General features: G+C 35.0%; 1 non-coding gene across 1 annotated transcript; it reads left to right on the top strand.

The window, feature by feature from the left end:
• The first annotated feature begins 6,555 nt into the window (after window positions 1-6,555).
• TRNAS-AGA lies at window positions 6,556-6,637 on the top strand. The gene has a single exon. It is a non-coding gene; the product is annotated as a tRNA-Ser (tRNA).
• Window positions 6,638-17,691: the final 11,054 nt, after the last annotated feature.

Raw genomic sequence — 17,691 nt, 5'->3', positions numbered from 1 at the left:
AATGGTCACTTCCGGCCGTGCGGAGACAGCCCCGCCCCGCACGCCTGCTGCGCTGACCCGCGCCCAGCGGACACACAGGACTACGCTTCCCAGAATGCTCCGCGACGATATTTCGGAACTTCATTTCCCAGAAGCTGCAGCAAACGTGGACATTCGCGTGGCGCGGTTCCTGGCGTTCTACCAGCCAGTCATTTGCCCCTGATTGTTTCCAGCGTCCGTGTTCGCAGAGCGATGACTCCCAAACTTGCCCGACTGGACTGATTGTAAGAAAGACATATTTACACGCATAGAATTTTGAACCGCAAACAAGCGCTTCACGATGCTTTATTACATGTTCGACGTTCTATTTTGTGTTCTATTCGTCTTAAAAATATTGGTAGTTATGCATTAAAATTGCTCTCATGACTCTCAATTATATCGCGACCCACATTTTAAGAAATGCTTAAGGAAACCTAGAGGTGATGTTCCTGTGTTTTACCCCTTAGTATTTCATTTTATATGCCTATGTCAGTCAGTACATAGCTGTAAATGGAGCAAAAAGCCAGTCTGTCAATGTGTCTTTGGCTGGAAAGAGTCCAATAAGTTAGTAGGTTTTCATATTTTTAAAGATGTGATCCTTGCACTTTACTGTGCTTCAGTGCGTCTCCAACATTTGGATAGAAGGGCCAAGGTCAAGTCTCAGCCTGTTGCCTGACAAAACACTAAACCTGAAAATCCTAACACTGAGTATACGAAAAACAAACTTACAGTCAAGGTAAAGGGAACAATATTTAGAAGTCTCTAAGAGCAGATTTCAGAAAAGGTCTGTAGGATTTAGAAAAGAATTTCAGTAAACAATCTGGTTTTCTCAGCAGAATACAAGAAGACATGGCATGAATGGAACAGAAAAGCTGTGAGAGAACAGGCTTGTAATAAAAAGACACTAGATACAAAGGGATAAGAACATATAGCAAGCATATTTAAAATGCAGCAACATAAAGTCATATTGGAGAAAAACTGAATTGATGCTGTGGGAAAGTGAATCACTTAGGTATAGAATATTCTTTTGAAGCTTCTCCATGATTCAAAAGAAAAAGATGAGTGAAACAGAATAAGAGAAAATGATATGAAGGACAGAGGATAGAAAGCCAACATGTGGATAACTGGCAATTGTAAAGGAGTGACCAGATAAAAACCAGCTATCCTTTAACACTTCCTATGTGCCAGGCATCATTCTAAGTGTTTTACATCTATTAAGTTACTTAATTCTTAAAACGATCTAATGAAGTTACTTCTTTATTATTATTTCTACTTTACAACAAAGGAAACTACGGCACAGGTAGGTTGAGTAACTTGCTCAAGGTCACATAGCAGCCAGTAAATAGGGAAGCTGGGACTTGAATTTTAGTAATATGGTCCCAATCACTCCCTCCTAATCTCTAACACTAGATTCCTTAGTAAAGAAATACAAAAATTTCCAGAGATTAGGAAAGAATACATCTGTATATTAAAATACTTCATAATGTTCCAGGAAGAGAACGAGCGAGAGTGGGAGAGAGACCTAGGCATCTGCTGGCAAAGAAAATTTAAACCACAAGGGGAAAAAAAATTCCTACAAACAACCAAGAAAAAAAATAATTATAAAGTATCAAAAGTCAAAATGCCTTTATCTTCCTTTCGCTACGCTGGAAGCTAAGAAACAATGGAATAATAACTGCAGAATTTGAGGGGAAATATCTGTAACCCAAGAATTTTATATCAGCCAAGTTATCTTCCATACATAAAGTCCCAAAATAAATTTTAGTACCGAAAAAGTTTTAGATAATACCACTTTAAATTCCTTTATTTGGCAGATGCAACTATTTGTAGTAATTTGTTATGGCAGGCCTAGGAAGTTAATACAGATTTTGGTACTGAGGAGAGGGGTGCTACCATAACAAATACCTAAAAATGTGGAAGTTATTTTGGAATTTGGTAATAGGTAGAAGCTGGAAGAATTTTGAGGCACATAAATTATAGAAGCCTAGAGTGTCTTGAAAAGATGGTTGATAAAAATGTGGACTTTAAAGACAATTCTGGTGAGGAATGGAAGTGATAGAAGTAAGGAACATGGTAGAGAAAGTTTCACTCATCTTGGAGAATGTGTATATTGTCATGAATAGAACATGGGTAAAAAAAAAAAATGAATGTTTAAGAGAATGAAAAGACAAGCCACAGACTGGTAGAAAATATTTGCAAAACACGTGTCCGATAAAGAACTGATATCCAAAATATAAAAAGAACTCTTAATAAGAAAACAAGCAAACCAATTAAAAAATAGACTAAAGCTCTTAACAGACACCTCACCAAAGAAGACATGTAGATGGAAAATAAGCACGTGAAGACATGCTCTACATCATATATCAGGGAAATGCAAATTAAAACAACAATGACATACCATCACATACCTACCAAAATCTGGAACCCCAAAAACAAGTACTAGGAAGGATGTGTAGCAACATGAATTCTTGTTTCATTGCTGGTGAGAATGCAAAATGATACAGCCACTTTGGAGGACAGTTTGGTAATTTCTTACAAAGCTAACCATATTCTTACCATAGGACCTAGCAACTGTGCTCCTTGGTATTTCCACAAATAAAAACTTATGTTCATATAAAACGTGCACAAGAATATCTATAGCAACTTTATAATTTGCCAAAACTTGTAAGAATGAACCCTAATGTAAACTATGGTCTGGTCTTTAGTTAGTAATAATTTATGAATATTGGCATATCAATTATAACAAATGTACCACATTAATACAAGATTTTAATAATATGGAAAACTGGGGGAGGAGGGAAGAGAAGGGGAGTATAGTGGAAGTCTCTACTTTTTACTGAATTTTTCTATAAACTTAAGACTGTTCAAAAAAATAAAGTCTATTAATTAAAAAATATATGAAAGTTAAAGGTGCTTCTGGTAAGGTCTCAGCAGGAAATGAAAAAGATGTGATTAGAAACTGAAGGAATGGTGATCCTTGTTATAAAGTGGCAGAGACTTTGCTGAATTGTACTCTATGATTGGGTGGAAAACAGAATTTGTAAGTGATGAACTTGACAATTTAGCTGAGGAGATTTCCAAGAAAAGTGTGGAATGTGCAGGCTGGTTTCTCATTGCTGCTTATAATAAAATGCATGAGGAAAGAGATAAACTGAGGAAAGAATTCTTAAGCAAAAAGGAACCAACACCAGATGATTTGGAAACTTTTCAACCATACCTTATACAAATGAGGCTTTCCTGTTGATGATAACAGGAAGATATATATAATTTCTATCTTCAGTGATTTCTCTATCTGCTCTTATCAATTGAGTCTACACATTAAAAGATACACATTAAAAGATAAACAACCAAACAACCATAGAAGTACCATATAGATGCTCCCTGAGTGTATAGGCAAAATATTTATTGAACACCTACTATGTGCCAGGCACCAACAAGAAACACTGTCTGCAAAGAAGATAATTTAGTGAATAAAAAGCCAAAGTTTATTTTTTACTTGATGCCAAGCTCTATTTTAAACATTTTACTTGAATCAATTAATTTAATTAACTCAAAGTGCCAAATAGAGAACAGAACAAAATTGAAATTCACAGAAAATGCATAGGTTAATAATTTATATACAACCCTGCCTTATTAATGTGTCATTTTGCACAATAGGTAGGATTTTGGTAATGACCAGATTTTTTTACTCAAAAAATACATAATATCTTACTGTGTCATTAGAATAAGTATTAATGTATATCATACTTTTTAGTGGCAGGAAAAATATTATATCCTCCTCAGGAAGATTTTTCTAAAAGAAAAGTATTTACTGAAGTTTAACAAAAACACAAAAGCATATGAAAAATGATCAATAAAACTCAATAGATTTACACAAAGCAAACACCCCCACATACTCAACACTCAATTTGAGAACTATTAAATAAAACCATTACCAGAATCTTAGGTATTCCTCTCAAGGGAAATAGGACCTTCCAGTCACTGCCTCCCAAGAATAATCAGTATCCTGACTTCTAACACCATAGATTAATTTCACCTGCTTTTGAACTTTCAATAAATGGAATGCACTACAGTATGCATTCTTTGGTCTTTTTTTCACTCAATATTAGTTTGTGAGATTCTTCCATGTGGTTGTGAGTACTTGTAGTTCCTTCACTCTCTTTGTGGTATGATATTCCTTGTATAAAAAAAAACCTTGGCTATTTATTTATTTATTTTTGAGACAGGGTCTGGCTCTGTTTCCCAAGCTGGAATACAGTGGGGTGATCATAGCTAGCTGCAGCCTCGAACTCCTGGCCTCAAGCAATGCTCCCATCTGGGCCTCCCGAAGTGCTGAGATTAAGATATGAGCCACTGTGCATACTCTTTTAGTCTTTTTTGCTATAAATGGACATTCGATTTATTTCCAGTTTAGGACTAAAATAGAACCTGGATTAGTTTTTGTTTCCTGCAACTAAATCCTGATTCTACCTTTACTGAGATGCATTCTGTCACGTTTTTATTTTCAATCCAGTAAAACAAATAAGATCGCAGCTGTGGCCAGCCCCTATTCCCAGTCCCTGTTCATTGTTACCCTAAAATAAACAAACAACAAGTTGATTAGTAATTTTAGTTCAAATATATCACTAATTGCTTTCTAATTTGCTGAGTTTTTAAGCATAAAAGATTTTTGATATTTCTTTGGTATCTAACTTTATTCAAAGCTAAAGTTCCAAATGACTTTAGCAAATATATATGGATATATATGCTTGATAAAAATGTGTACACCAAATAGGACACAATACGAATGAATTATAGACAACAATCTTATAGCATAATTAATATTAATATTTATATGAACACCTGGCTACCCTATCAAAACTGCTTCATGTCTATCCCCTCTAAGTAGTCTTCCATAAAACTAGTGAATTCTTACAGTACTCTTTTGAGCCTGTGGGGACGAGAGAATCTTTTTTCTCTCCTCTGGAGGTTGGGTATTTGAGTCTGAGAAATAAAGCTGACAGTAGACAGATTAACAGAAGAAAAAGCATACAAATTTATTATGTCTATACGAATGGGGGGGAGGAGTCCCACAAAGTAGGAGACTCAATGAAGGGCCAGATGGTTGAAACTTAAATAGCATTTTGAGCTACAGACAGAAATAGGGGCTTTAAGGCTCCGGGAAGGTGGTGGTGAGAGCCTTGGAGAGGGTGAGGAAGGAACTGCACTGCAAAGCTTATCTTACTATACAGATAAAGTCTCTCGGCTAGCAGCCCTCAGAACAAGTGGTGAATAGAAGAATAGAAGTCTATCTGCGCGTGGTGTCCTGAGCATGGAGACCTTTAGTTTTCTTTCCTGTGATATGAGTTAATCTTCCCTGGTTAATGTAGATTCTAGGGAGGGTGTTGTTGGCAATCTCATTCCTTTTCTGGAGGAACTTTCAGGTCACAGAGACCTTAGTTCTGAGACTGCTTCTTTAGTTCGAAGGACTCAGGAGGTCAAAACGCCACACTTCGGTGTATGTTTTCCGAGCCGTAACAAGGCTCCTTAGAAAATCTAACTCCCTGTCTCCTTCCCTCCCTTCCTTCCCCTCCTCCTCTTTCTCCATTATTCTCCTTCTTCTACCTCTTACTCTCCCCGCCCCTTTTCCTTTCTCTCTTCTCTCTTCCTTCTTGTCCCATTTCATCATTTATCTATTTAGGCGACGTGATTTCTTCGCTTGTGATCATTTTTCTCATTTCTTAGATTAGTACATAGTAGACAAAAGCCAATTACAGTAATTTATGCACCCGAAGGTCTCAGGAAAACTCTATGACAGTGTTGGACTCTAAGGCCGAAACACAAGAAGAGGAAAAGAAAACATACGCATTGGTTAAATTTCGAGAAAAGGAGTGCCTACCTTGGCCAAAGATCAAACTAGGATTTTCCTTTTGGAATATAACTTGGTTCCATAGGAACTCATGAACTATCTACAAATTTCGTTTTTAACCCGACTGGAGCGTCGAAGCTCATTGTGAAATGCAAAATGCTGTGCAAACGCAATGGGATTGATGCTCTCTTAAGATTGACAGGGGCGTAGATGCTTAGGGACGTCAGAGCAAGGAGGAGCAAGGAAGCTTTTCCGCATGATTTTCTGTCCCTTCACCTGAGACACAAATCAGCAGTAGTCTCTCCCTGAAAGCCATTAGCATTCATCTAAGTGCCGTAATGTCCGGAAGTTCCAATCAAAAGCTGTATACGTCAGACGTAGAACTAGGCTAAGGGGCTGATTCTACTTCTTTGCAAGGTGAGTTTGGTTCCAGGTGAGGGAAGTATAGAAGACTCAAGTTGTCTGGAAACGCTATTGCTGATACCGTGAGGACTCCCTGCGGCAACCCGAGGGAGGTTGGCCTCTTTTATCAAACTTTAACTTACTTAACCTGAGAGTTTGTATTCAACTTGCGGAGTACCGTTTCTGGCGCAGGAAACCATTTTTATCAGGTTTTCTTCTTTCAACTGTTTCCTATGTTAGCGGGCAGAATTTCTCTTTTAGGATTTGAATAAGTGTTTTGAGCTCGTGTAGTCGTGGCCGAGTGGTTAAGGCGATGGACTAGAAATCCATTGGGGTCTCCCCACGCAGGTTCGAATCCTGCCGACTACGGGATGTTTTACTTCGCGCACACGCCCAGGAAGGAAACTGGAACGTAAATTTGGTCTCTCTTTGAGAGAAAAACTCGTGATGGAGCTTCTGCGTGCACTTTAGGGAATGGATCAAGAACTTTCACAATTTTTTTTCCTCAGCGGAGCGCAGGTCCCGCCTCCGTATTTCCTGCCTTCGAAACCCGGCTGGAAACCTCGGTGGAGTCCAAGGACGCCCCTTTCAGGGTTTCCAACTCCCTTCTATACTCGCGAAAGCTGAAACCATGGTTAAATAGACGGGAACCAGTGCGCCATAAAGGAAGCTAGAGAGGGCGCTTTTTTCTTCTTTTGAAGTTCTCACAAAGCGCCATCGCTGGCTGTCCCGCCGTGCTGGTCTGTTCCGAGGAATGAAGGAGTGGACTCAAGGCAGGGCGCGGAGGAAGCCAAATCGCATTGACTATAGTGAATACCGGAAACGGATGATTATCGAGCAAAGAAATAGGGAGAACAATGAGTAATTTCATGGGGATTTCCTTAGACGTGCTTTCTTCTTTTGTCACGTCTTAGTTAGTATAGTGGTGGGTATCCCCGCTTGTCACGCGGGAGACTGGGGTTCGATTCCCCGACGAGGAGTTGATTTGCCTTTCAGGAAAACATGCGTCTTAGTTCTTCCAGTAAAATGTTGGATTTCTTTCTTTAATAGGGTCCCCTTAAACTACTGAAATACTAATTGGAAAAAACATGAGATTTAGAAATCACCAGAGTCATACCAAGAGAGAAATAGCAATTCCACAGCGGAGAAAACAGGCACTATACTATGTTAATCAAGGGATCAAATCAGTGTTGTGACAAATCAATATTATAATATCTCTTTATATGAGGCAGTCAGAAGAGACAACGTCACTTTTGTGATATTCCTGGCAAAAAAATGAATAATCTGAATCAGAGAAAACATCAGACAAACTCAAAGTGAGGCACATTCTACAAAATAACTGACTCGAACTCATCAAAAATAGCTATGTTAACAAAACGCAAAGAAAGGCTGAGTATTCTGCATTAAACAAGACCATAAAGATATGACAGCTGAATGCAACACATGATCTGGGATTTTTCTCTTGCTATAGAGGACATTATTGGAATAATTGGTGAAATCTGAATAAAGTCTACAGATTAAATAATACAGTGCTGATTCCTGTTGCATTAATTGTTCTACAGTTCTATAACAGAATGTCTTTGTTTTAAGAAAAAAACACATTTAAAAAATACATACATATTTAAGGAAAAGGGGTGTGTATGTCTTCAAACCCACTCTCAAATAGTTCATAAATAGACATGTATATATATGAGAGAGAAAATAAAAAGAAAATTTAGTAATATGCTAAATATGCTAACATGGGGGGTGGGGTGAAGGGTACTCAGGAATATTCTGCATTATTTTTGTAAGGATTTTGTCAGTCTGAAATTACTTCAAAATAGAAAGTTAAAAGAAGAAAACAGTGATAAAGCTGTAAATTAAAAATATACTCATTTAAATTTAAAAACTCAAATGCACACTTTGAACAATAAATGTGAAAGAGGTGATGAATAGATTAATGCATAGGAATTTAGAACTGATGAAGGAATGGGATTCAAACATTATGAATGAACAAGGAAATTCATAACATGAGAAAAGCTGAATGAGGAATGAATGCCTAAAACAACATTGTTTGATAATGACTACATTTTGGAATATGAAAACAAAATGATACTATGATTCAAAACAGCAATAACTTTTAAGATGGAAAGGTATGATCAAATCCAAATCATTCTATGCTCCTTTATAATGATGAATAAGGTTAGAATTAGAAGTACACCCAATATATACTTTGGACCAATGCTGAATGGTTAAATGCTAAAATCAGTATTTTGGTGAGCCATGGTCAAACCCAAACATCATTGTTCTTTCAGTGAAGGAATACTCTTCTAGCATATAACAATAAATCTGAGATTTTTTTAAAGTTAATTATTTTACATTTTCTCATAAAATTTTCGTAGTCAAATTTATAAGTTAATATTATTGTGCAGCAGTGTCAGTCAATAGATTATTTTTTCAGTAACACTGCTGCACAGTTGAGTGATTGATGCCCCATCCTTTTCACCTAACATTGAATTTCATTTGTCTCTATTACTTCTTTTCTTCATAGACAAAATATTCTTTATTTTATCTAGCGGAAAAATGATTCATCATGGATAAAAACTATAAAGCAATTGTTTGAAGGCACTGACGAGTACTCAACACAAGCAAGGCTTGGAGGGCTACAATCCTTGAGGGAAAGGAAGCACATGGGATGAGTTGCACATTCACAGGGCTTTCCTCCTGAGGGTGTGTTCTATACTACACCATTTTAGAATAAAACTCATGTGAAAAGAAACAGTTGTTTTAAACTGGGGAGACACTGGTCAGAGTTTGGGGCTACCAAAGTGCATAGAACCTGATGGTCAGATTTCAGGTGACAACAGGAACCACAGAGAAGAATCTCAAATTTCTATGTATAATAAACTCTCCATATGTCACTCGCTAATTCCTAAATTGTACATACATAGGAAGATGTTCCAAGACTGTAGAAGAGAGCAGCTGGAAGTCTAATTATCTGTAGAGCTCCAGCAGCTGCATGGTTCTAGGGAGACAGATTATAGTTCTTGCTTCTCCCAGTTGGAGTGAACTCAGTCAAATGGCTGTTGTTTTGAGACTTCAGATGCATTAATCCTTAGCAGTAAGTGACAAACCCTAGCAGTAAGGTCCACATAAAAGGAATAAGGGCTGTTTTCACAGTATGTAAAAAGTAACCTAGAACAATTGTAAGGAAGCTTCAATCTTTGTGTATCCCAGAAAACTCTGAATGTTTGGAAATAAAGCAGTACATGTCTCTATAATCTATGAGTCAAGAAGAAAACACAATAGAAACTTCAAAATGCTTTGAGCTAAATGATAATAATAATAAGACATATCATAATTTGTCTAATGCATTTAAAGCTATTTTAGAGGGAAATTTTTACTTTTAATCGCATGCATTAGAACAATGGAAAGGTTGAAAATCATTGATCTAATTCAAGAAACTATAAAAAGCCAGCAACTTAAATGCAAACAGTAGAAGAAGCTATTTAAAAAGTGCAGAAATCAATAACATGAAAAGCAGACATCTGTCAAAGAAAATCAAAAAAGTAAAAGGTTGGTTCTTTTAAAAGATCGATAAAGTAGATAAACCCTGAATAAGACTGATCAAAAAAGAGAGTAAGATAACACATAAATGATAGCATTAGGAATGAAATAGATGATATTCATACATATCCTAATGATATTTAAAAAATAAGAAAGAGGTACAATAAATATCTTTATGTCAATATATGTGAAACATTTGATGAAATGGACACATTTCTTGAAAACACAATATATCGCAACTGACACAAAGAGCAATGAGAAATCTGAATTTTCCTATACCTATTATAAAAATTAAATCCATAATTTAAAGAGCCATTCACATACACCTCCAGGCCTAGGTAGAGTCACTTGTGAATTCTTCCATACAACTAAAAGATAAATAACATCGATATTTCAGAAATCCTTTCTGAGAACAGAAAAAGAGAAAACATTTTCAACTCATTTTATGACAGCAACATAATTCTGATCCCCAAACCTGAGAAGAGACTACAAGAACGGAATATTACAGGTCAATATTTCTTATAAACATAACTCAAAACACTTAACCAAAATATTGGCAAATCAAATCAAGCATATTTTTTTAAAGTTAAAACATTATAACCAAATGGGATTTATTCTAGGAATGAAAAATTAGTTTAACATTTAAAAATGTAATTTACCACATTAATAGAATAAATGTAAAAACTAAATAATCATCTTAGTAGATATAGAGAAAGAATCTGATAAAATTCAACAATTCATGATAAAAACTCTCAAAATGAGAATAAATAGGAATTTGTTTAGTCTCATAAAGCTTAATTATGAAACACCTATAATGAACCTGAGTTTTGGAACATGACAAGAATGTCCACTATTATCACTTCTATTCAACACTATAGTGAAAGTAATAGCTAGTGCAATAAAACAAGAAAAAGAAATGATTGATATTAATTTTGGGAAATAAAGCTTCATTGTTGAAAGATACCTTGATTATAAATGTACACAACTGAGGAATCTAAAAAATGATTGGAATTAGTAAGTGAATTTAGCAAGGTGCTGGCTTCATGGTCAATATACAAAATATCAAATATGTCAATATATACTAGCAACAAGCAAGTGAAAAATGAAATTTTAAAGATTCCATTTTCAACAGTATATTAAAACATTAACAGGGTAGTAATAAATCTAACAAAAGTGTGCAAGCAATGTACACTGAAAACTACAAAACATTACTGAGATAAATTAAATAAGACTTAACTAAGTGAAGTGATGTACCAGGTTAATATTTTAGAAGATTCAATAGTATTTCAATGTTAATTCTTCCAAAATTGATCAATAGAGTCAATAAAATCCCAATCAAATTTCAACAAGTATTTTTGTGAAAATGTACTATATATTGGTAAATGCAAAGGAACTTGAAAAGTCAAGTTGATATTGTAGAAGATAAACGAATCTTGAAGACTTGTGCTGCCATTTCCAAAATAGGTCATAGATCAACTTAGTCAAGTAAGGATAGTGTGTTTGTTTATTTATTTTTTAGAGAGACAAGGTTTCACTTTGTTGCCTGGCATGAGGGCAGTGGTATCATCATAGCTCACTGCAACCTCAAACTCCTGGGCTCAAGTGATCCTCCTGTCTCAGCCTCCCCAGTAGCTGGGACTACAGGTGTACATCACCACAGCCAGCTAATTTTTCTATTTTTTGTAGAGACGAGGCTCACTATGTTGCTTAGGCTGGGTAATCTTTTTAATGAATGTTGCTGGAACATTTATTTTACCTATAGAGTAAAATAAGCCTTGACTCCTACTTCGCATTATAAACAAAATTATTTCATGATAGATCTCAATGTGACAGAAAAAACAGTAATGTTTCTAGAAGAAATCACAGTAGAATATCTTCATGAATTTGGGCTAGGCAAAGATTTTTTAAAGAAGAAATAAGGAACCTAAATCATAAAATAAGAAGATGAGTTGAGATTTAAATTAGGATATATTGACTGCAAAAGACACCATTAAATGAGTGAAAACACAGTCATGGAACCGACATTGTATTTGTGATATTTATATCTATATCTATATGTAACTGTCAAATGACTAAAGTCCAGACATATAAAGAACCTCCATAAATCAATAAGAATTACATAAACAACCTAATTTGAAAATGGGCAAAAGACTTGGCAGACCTTTTAAAAGAGAGATTCCAAAATAGTCAATAAGTATATGAAAAGTCACATCATTAGTCATCAGAGGAATGTAAATTAAAACCAAAATTAGAAAGCCCTACACATCTACCAGAATGGCTAAAATTAAAATACTGATTGTTGTTAAGAATATTTTCATGTGCTATTAGAAGTATAAATTGGGATAACCACTTTGAAAATAATGTTCACCATAACTAAAAAAGCTAAACATAATACTTCCTATGACCCAGAAATTCCACTACTTGAATATATGATAAATATAGCAAATATAAATAACATGCACAAGAGTGTTTATAACAACTTTATTTGTGTGGTAAATTTGAAATCACTTAAATATCCACCAGCAGTAGAATGGAAATGGAAATTGTGTTGTACAAATACAATGGAATAGTATGCAGCCATTGTAAAGAATAACTACTGATACAATAACATAGATAAATCTCATAGCTATGTCATGCAAAGAAAACACAGAAGAGTACATACTTCACACTTACACTCATAGAAAGTACAAAAACAGCAAAAGTAATTTATGGTGAAATCAGGAGAGTGATTGTCCTTAGAGGGAAGAGTGATTGTCCTTAGGGGGAAGGCATGTACTCACTGGAATGAGACTAACAAAGTCTTCTGTATTACTAAAAATTTTCTATATTTTGATCATGCTGGTTGTTACACAGGTATATACATACATAAAAATTCATCAAGCTGTATAATTAAGATTTGTACTCTTTATAGTATATAAACTATACCTAAATTTAGAAAATGAGAAAAATTAAGGCAAAGTAATGATGGTTTAAGTCAAACAAAAGCTAGGATAATTCTTTATTAGCAGATGTGCCTTACAAGACATAATAAAGGTTGTTCTTGGGCCTGAAGAAAAATAAAGAGTCTGAAAATCGGAATTAATAGATGAATTATTATAGCATGGTAGCTGGTTTCATGGTTGATATACAAAAAAAATTCAAATGTGTTTATATATATTAGCAACAAACAAGGAGAAATTAAAAATTCAAAGTTCCTGTTTCAATAGCATACAAATGTCAGCTGCCTGGGAGTAAATCTAAAAATAATTTGCAAGATAGCTACACTAAAACCTTTAATATAAATACTTTTCAATCTAAAAAGAGGCAAGAGAGCAGGAATTAGAGAACAAAGAACATTTTGCTAAAATTAAAAGAATAACAAGATGGTAGACTTAAACTCAGCTAAATAAATACTTACTTTGAATATAAGTAGACTAAATATTTCAATTAAAAGACAGATTGTCATATGAAAAAAAATTTGCCCCAAACTATATGCTCTGTATAGGCATACACTTTAAACATCTGTATATAAAAAAGAAGCAAAGTAAAAAAATGTAAAAGATATATCAGAACAAGTACCCAAAAAAGATAAACTAGGCCAGGCACAGTGGCTCACGCCTGTAATCCTAGCACACTGGGAGGCCGAAGCGGGTGGACCCTTTGAGCTCAGGAGTTCAAGACCAGCCTGAGCAAGAGCGAGACCCTGTCTCTACTAAAAATACAAAGAAAATTAGCTGGACAACTAAAAAATATATAGAAAAAATTAGCTTGGCGTGGTGGCATGCACCTGTAGTCCCAGCTACTCGGGAGGCTGAGGCAGGAGGATCGCTTGAGCCCAGGAGTTTGAGGTTGCTGTGAGCTAGGCTGACGCCATGGCACTCTAGCCTGGGCAACAGAGTGAGACTCTGTCTCAGAAAAAAAAAAGATAAACTAGAATCCCTTTAGTAATATTAATTGTATATTATAGACTTTCAAGGAATAAGCATTACTAAAAATAACGAGGCTATGTCATAATCTCAAGGGTCAATTTATTAGGAAGATATTACAATCCTATGTTTCTATGCACATAAAAATAGCTTCAGAATATAGAAAGCAAATAATTGAGAGCTGAATAGAAAAATATAAAAATCCATAATCATAGCTGAATATTTTACTTGTGGGTTTTGTTTTTTTTGTTTGTTTGTTTTTTTGATAGAGCCTCACTCTTTTGCCCAGGCTAGAGTGCCGTGACATCAGCCTAGCTCACAGCAACCTCAAACTCCTGGGCTCAAACCATCTTCCTGCCTCAGCCTCCCGAGAAGCTGGGACTACAGGTGTGTGCCATCACTCCCGGCTTATAGTTGAACATTTTAACACTTCTATCAAAATAACTAATGGGACAAACAGACAAAAATTTAGTAATAGAGAAATTTTGTGCAATAAGGTTAATCTCAACTGCAGGATATCTAGGCTTTTGAGGTACACATGGAAGATTTATCAAAGTCACCATGTGCTGAGCTTAACATAAGTCTCAATAAATTTCAAAAGACTGAGATCACACAGAGTATTTCTCTGAGCATAGTGTAATTAAATAAATATAACTAACATGAATAAATAGAAAGTTCCCAAATGTTACAGAAGTAAGTAGTATAGACCTAAAAAACCCCATGTGACAAATAACTTTTAAAAAATGAAACTATAAAATATTTTTAACTGAATGATAATGAAAATAGGATATATCACAACTTATGGCATGAAGTTAAAACAGTGCTTAATGTCTAATTTTTAGCTCCAAATTCAATACTAAAAGAGAAGAAAATTTGAAGTTGAATGATCTAAGCTTTCATCCCAAGAGCCTAATTTTAAAATCTAATAAATTAGATTAAAAGGTTAGAAAGAAAAATACAACAAGAATAAGAGCTGTAATCACTGAAAAAGAAAAGAAAAATAGAGAAAATAAACAAAGCAAAAATTTGCTTCTTAGTAAAACTGTTACCTCAAATCAACTTCTTTTTAATGGAGAAAAAATACCAAGGATAAAAAGGGAACAACATTAAATATCTGACTGATCTCAAGATGAGAGTCATAGGATATTAATGCACAGTTTTAGAACAATAAATCTGACAATAGAGGATAAATGACAGGTTCCTTCATAAACGCAGCTTACCAAAATAGACCCAAAAATAAATTACAAGTTCAAGTAGTCTGAAGTCTATCAAGGAAATGAAAACCATAATTACCTTCTGTACTAGTCTGCTAGGGCTGCCATAACAAAACACCACAGTCTGGGTGGCTTAAACAACAGAAATTTATTTTCTTACAGTTCTGTAGGCTAGAAGTGCAAGATCAAGATGTTGGTAGGTTTGGTTTCTTCTGAAACCTCTCTCCTTGGCTAACAAATGACTGCCTTCTTGTTGTGTCCTCACAAGGGCTCTGTGGCACCAGATGCATCCCTGGTGTCTCTTTGTGTGTTCAAATTTCTTTTTCCGGTAAGGACAGCAGTCAGATTAGATTAGGGCCCACCGTAACAGCCTCATTTTGACTCAATAACTTCTTTAAAGGCTCTCTTTCCAAGTACAGTCACATTCTGAGGTACTGGGGTTAGGGATTCAACATACAAATTTTGAGGGGACACAATTCAGCCTATAACACCTTCTGACAAAGTAAACGCTATGCAAAAATGGCTTCATTGTTGCAGTCTTGAAACATTAAGGAAAAAGTAATATCTCACTCTTCTAGAAAATAGAAAAAGCGAAAACTCCTCCCAATTCATTTTATGAGGCCAGTATAATCTTCATACTAAAATTTGACTAAAGAAAAAATTACTGAGGCAATCTCTGTGTTAAACATTCTAGATGCAAAACTACTGAACAAAATAATAGCAATCAGACCTGGTAATATGCAGAAAGAACAGTCAAATGTTAAGCCGTAATGTGCATTTCAGTAACATGAAATTTTTTTAATATCAAAAATCAATCACTTTAAATTTACCACAAAGTATAAGAGAAAAAAACCAAATCATCATATTGGTAGATGCATAAAAGTATTTGACAAAATTCAACACCATTTATATTACTTAAAAAATTTTAAATATTTAACACTTTCTACCAAATATTGGGACCAAGACAAGCACAGCCACTATCACCACTGCATTTCTTAGGCCATGAAATAAGATGAGACAAAGTATTAAAAGATATTAAGATTGGAAATGAAGAAATAGGGCTGCCATCATTTGCAGACAATATGATTATGTGTTTGGAAAATCTCCAAAAATCTACAAATTATTAGAATCAATAGTGAAAATAACCAGTTCGCTAGATACAAAAACCAATATTCAAATACATGTTGTTTTCATATATACTCACAAAATTTGGACAATAAATTTTTAAAATGTCATTTAAAATAGCAAGAAAACTATCAACAATCTAACAATAAATAATAAATGTATTAAAATGTGTAAGAGTGATACAGTAATAGCTCCAAATCACTTTGCAAGAATGTTTAAATATCTACATAAAAGAAGAGATATAATATATTCGTTGATTGAAAGGCTCAGATTTAATGTAATTGAAATAAAATATTCAAACAGGACTTTTGGTAGACTAGACAAGTTGTTTCTAAAATGTATGTGCAAGTGGAGAGGATCTAGAATAGCCAAGGACATTTTGCAAGAGAAATCTGAAGGACTTTTACTACTACAAAACAAGACTTATTCTAAAGATACGCTGATTAAGAAAGGTGTTTCTGGCATAAAGATAAAGAGACAAATGAAACAACATAGATATGTCCATATAAAACCACATATATATATATATGACAAAGTGTCACTGCAATTCAAGGGGGAAAATGATAGATTTTTCAAAAGGTGGTGCTGAATCAACTGGATATACAAAGGAAAACAATGTGGACATCGATGTTTTCCCTAAACTTATTCAAGATGGATTAAAGAACTAAATGTGCAAGTTAAAACAATAAAAGTTATGAAGGAAAACAGGAGACTATCTTCATGAACTTCTGGTTGGCAAATACTTCCTGTTTAATAAACACAAAAAACAATAACAATAAAAGATTGATAAATTGGCCTATTTTAAACATAAGAACTTTAGTACATCCAAAGACAACAGTGTGAAAAGGCAAGGGACAGAGTAGAAGATACTTGTAGTACATATATATGACAAAGGATTCATGTCTAGGACATATAAAGAACTCCTTAAGAGTTCTCCTTAAGAAAAAGACTATAAGCAATAAATCAGATGGTGAAGTCTGAGTAGAGTCTCCTGGGGAAATGGCTGATAAACTGGTCACTTACAGTGGGGTACTCTTTCAAGGATAGTGCCAATCAGTTTCCTCTCAGTGCAATGCTGATATATTATTTATAATCCTCAGGGAAAACCCTCTATTTTGGCAGAACGTTTCAGCTTCAATGTCTGTACAGGGTATAGTAGATTGGCAGTAACCATCTATTTCCATCTTCTCCAAGTGAGCCCTACTGGTTTACAGAGGCTAGAAGGTTAAAACTGCATTTCCCTAACTCCTGCAGTTAGGGTTCTAGATTTAAGCTTTGCCTCAGAGTTTTCAAATATGGAAAATAAGGCACCTTATGTTTCTGTTATTTTTTGCTCACAAACGTTTTCATGGACTCATGGGGATTTTCTGCAGAGGAATGCAAGGTGAGAAACATTAGTTGTTTGCTAATTCACATCTGGGAGGCCTGGTGTGCTCCAGAACATGTGGTTCTCAAAGTATTGTTCCCAGACCACCAGCAGTAGCGACTGGCAATTTGTTTAGAAATGTAAATTGCTTTCTAACTGTTCTGTGTTTTCTTTAGAGTCTGCAATTGTCTATTTGGCATCCATTGATCATCCATATCACAGGGCAAACCCATAGCCAAAGTTGTTTATATCTCCTGCTATCCAGAG

This window comes from Propithecus coquereli, unplaced genomic scaffold (assembly GCF_000956105.1).
Source record: "Propithecus coquereli isolate 6110/MARCELLA unplaced genomic scaffold, Pcoq_1.0 Scaffold131, whole genome shotgun sequence".
Classification (NCBI taxonomy): Eukaryota; Metazoa; Chordata; class Mammalia; order Primates; family Indriidae; genus Propithecus; species Propithecus coquereli.
Note: the sequence above shows the minus strand (reverse complement) of the source record. Positions and strands in the feature narration are given on the sequence as shown.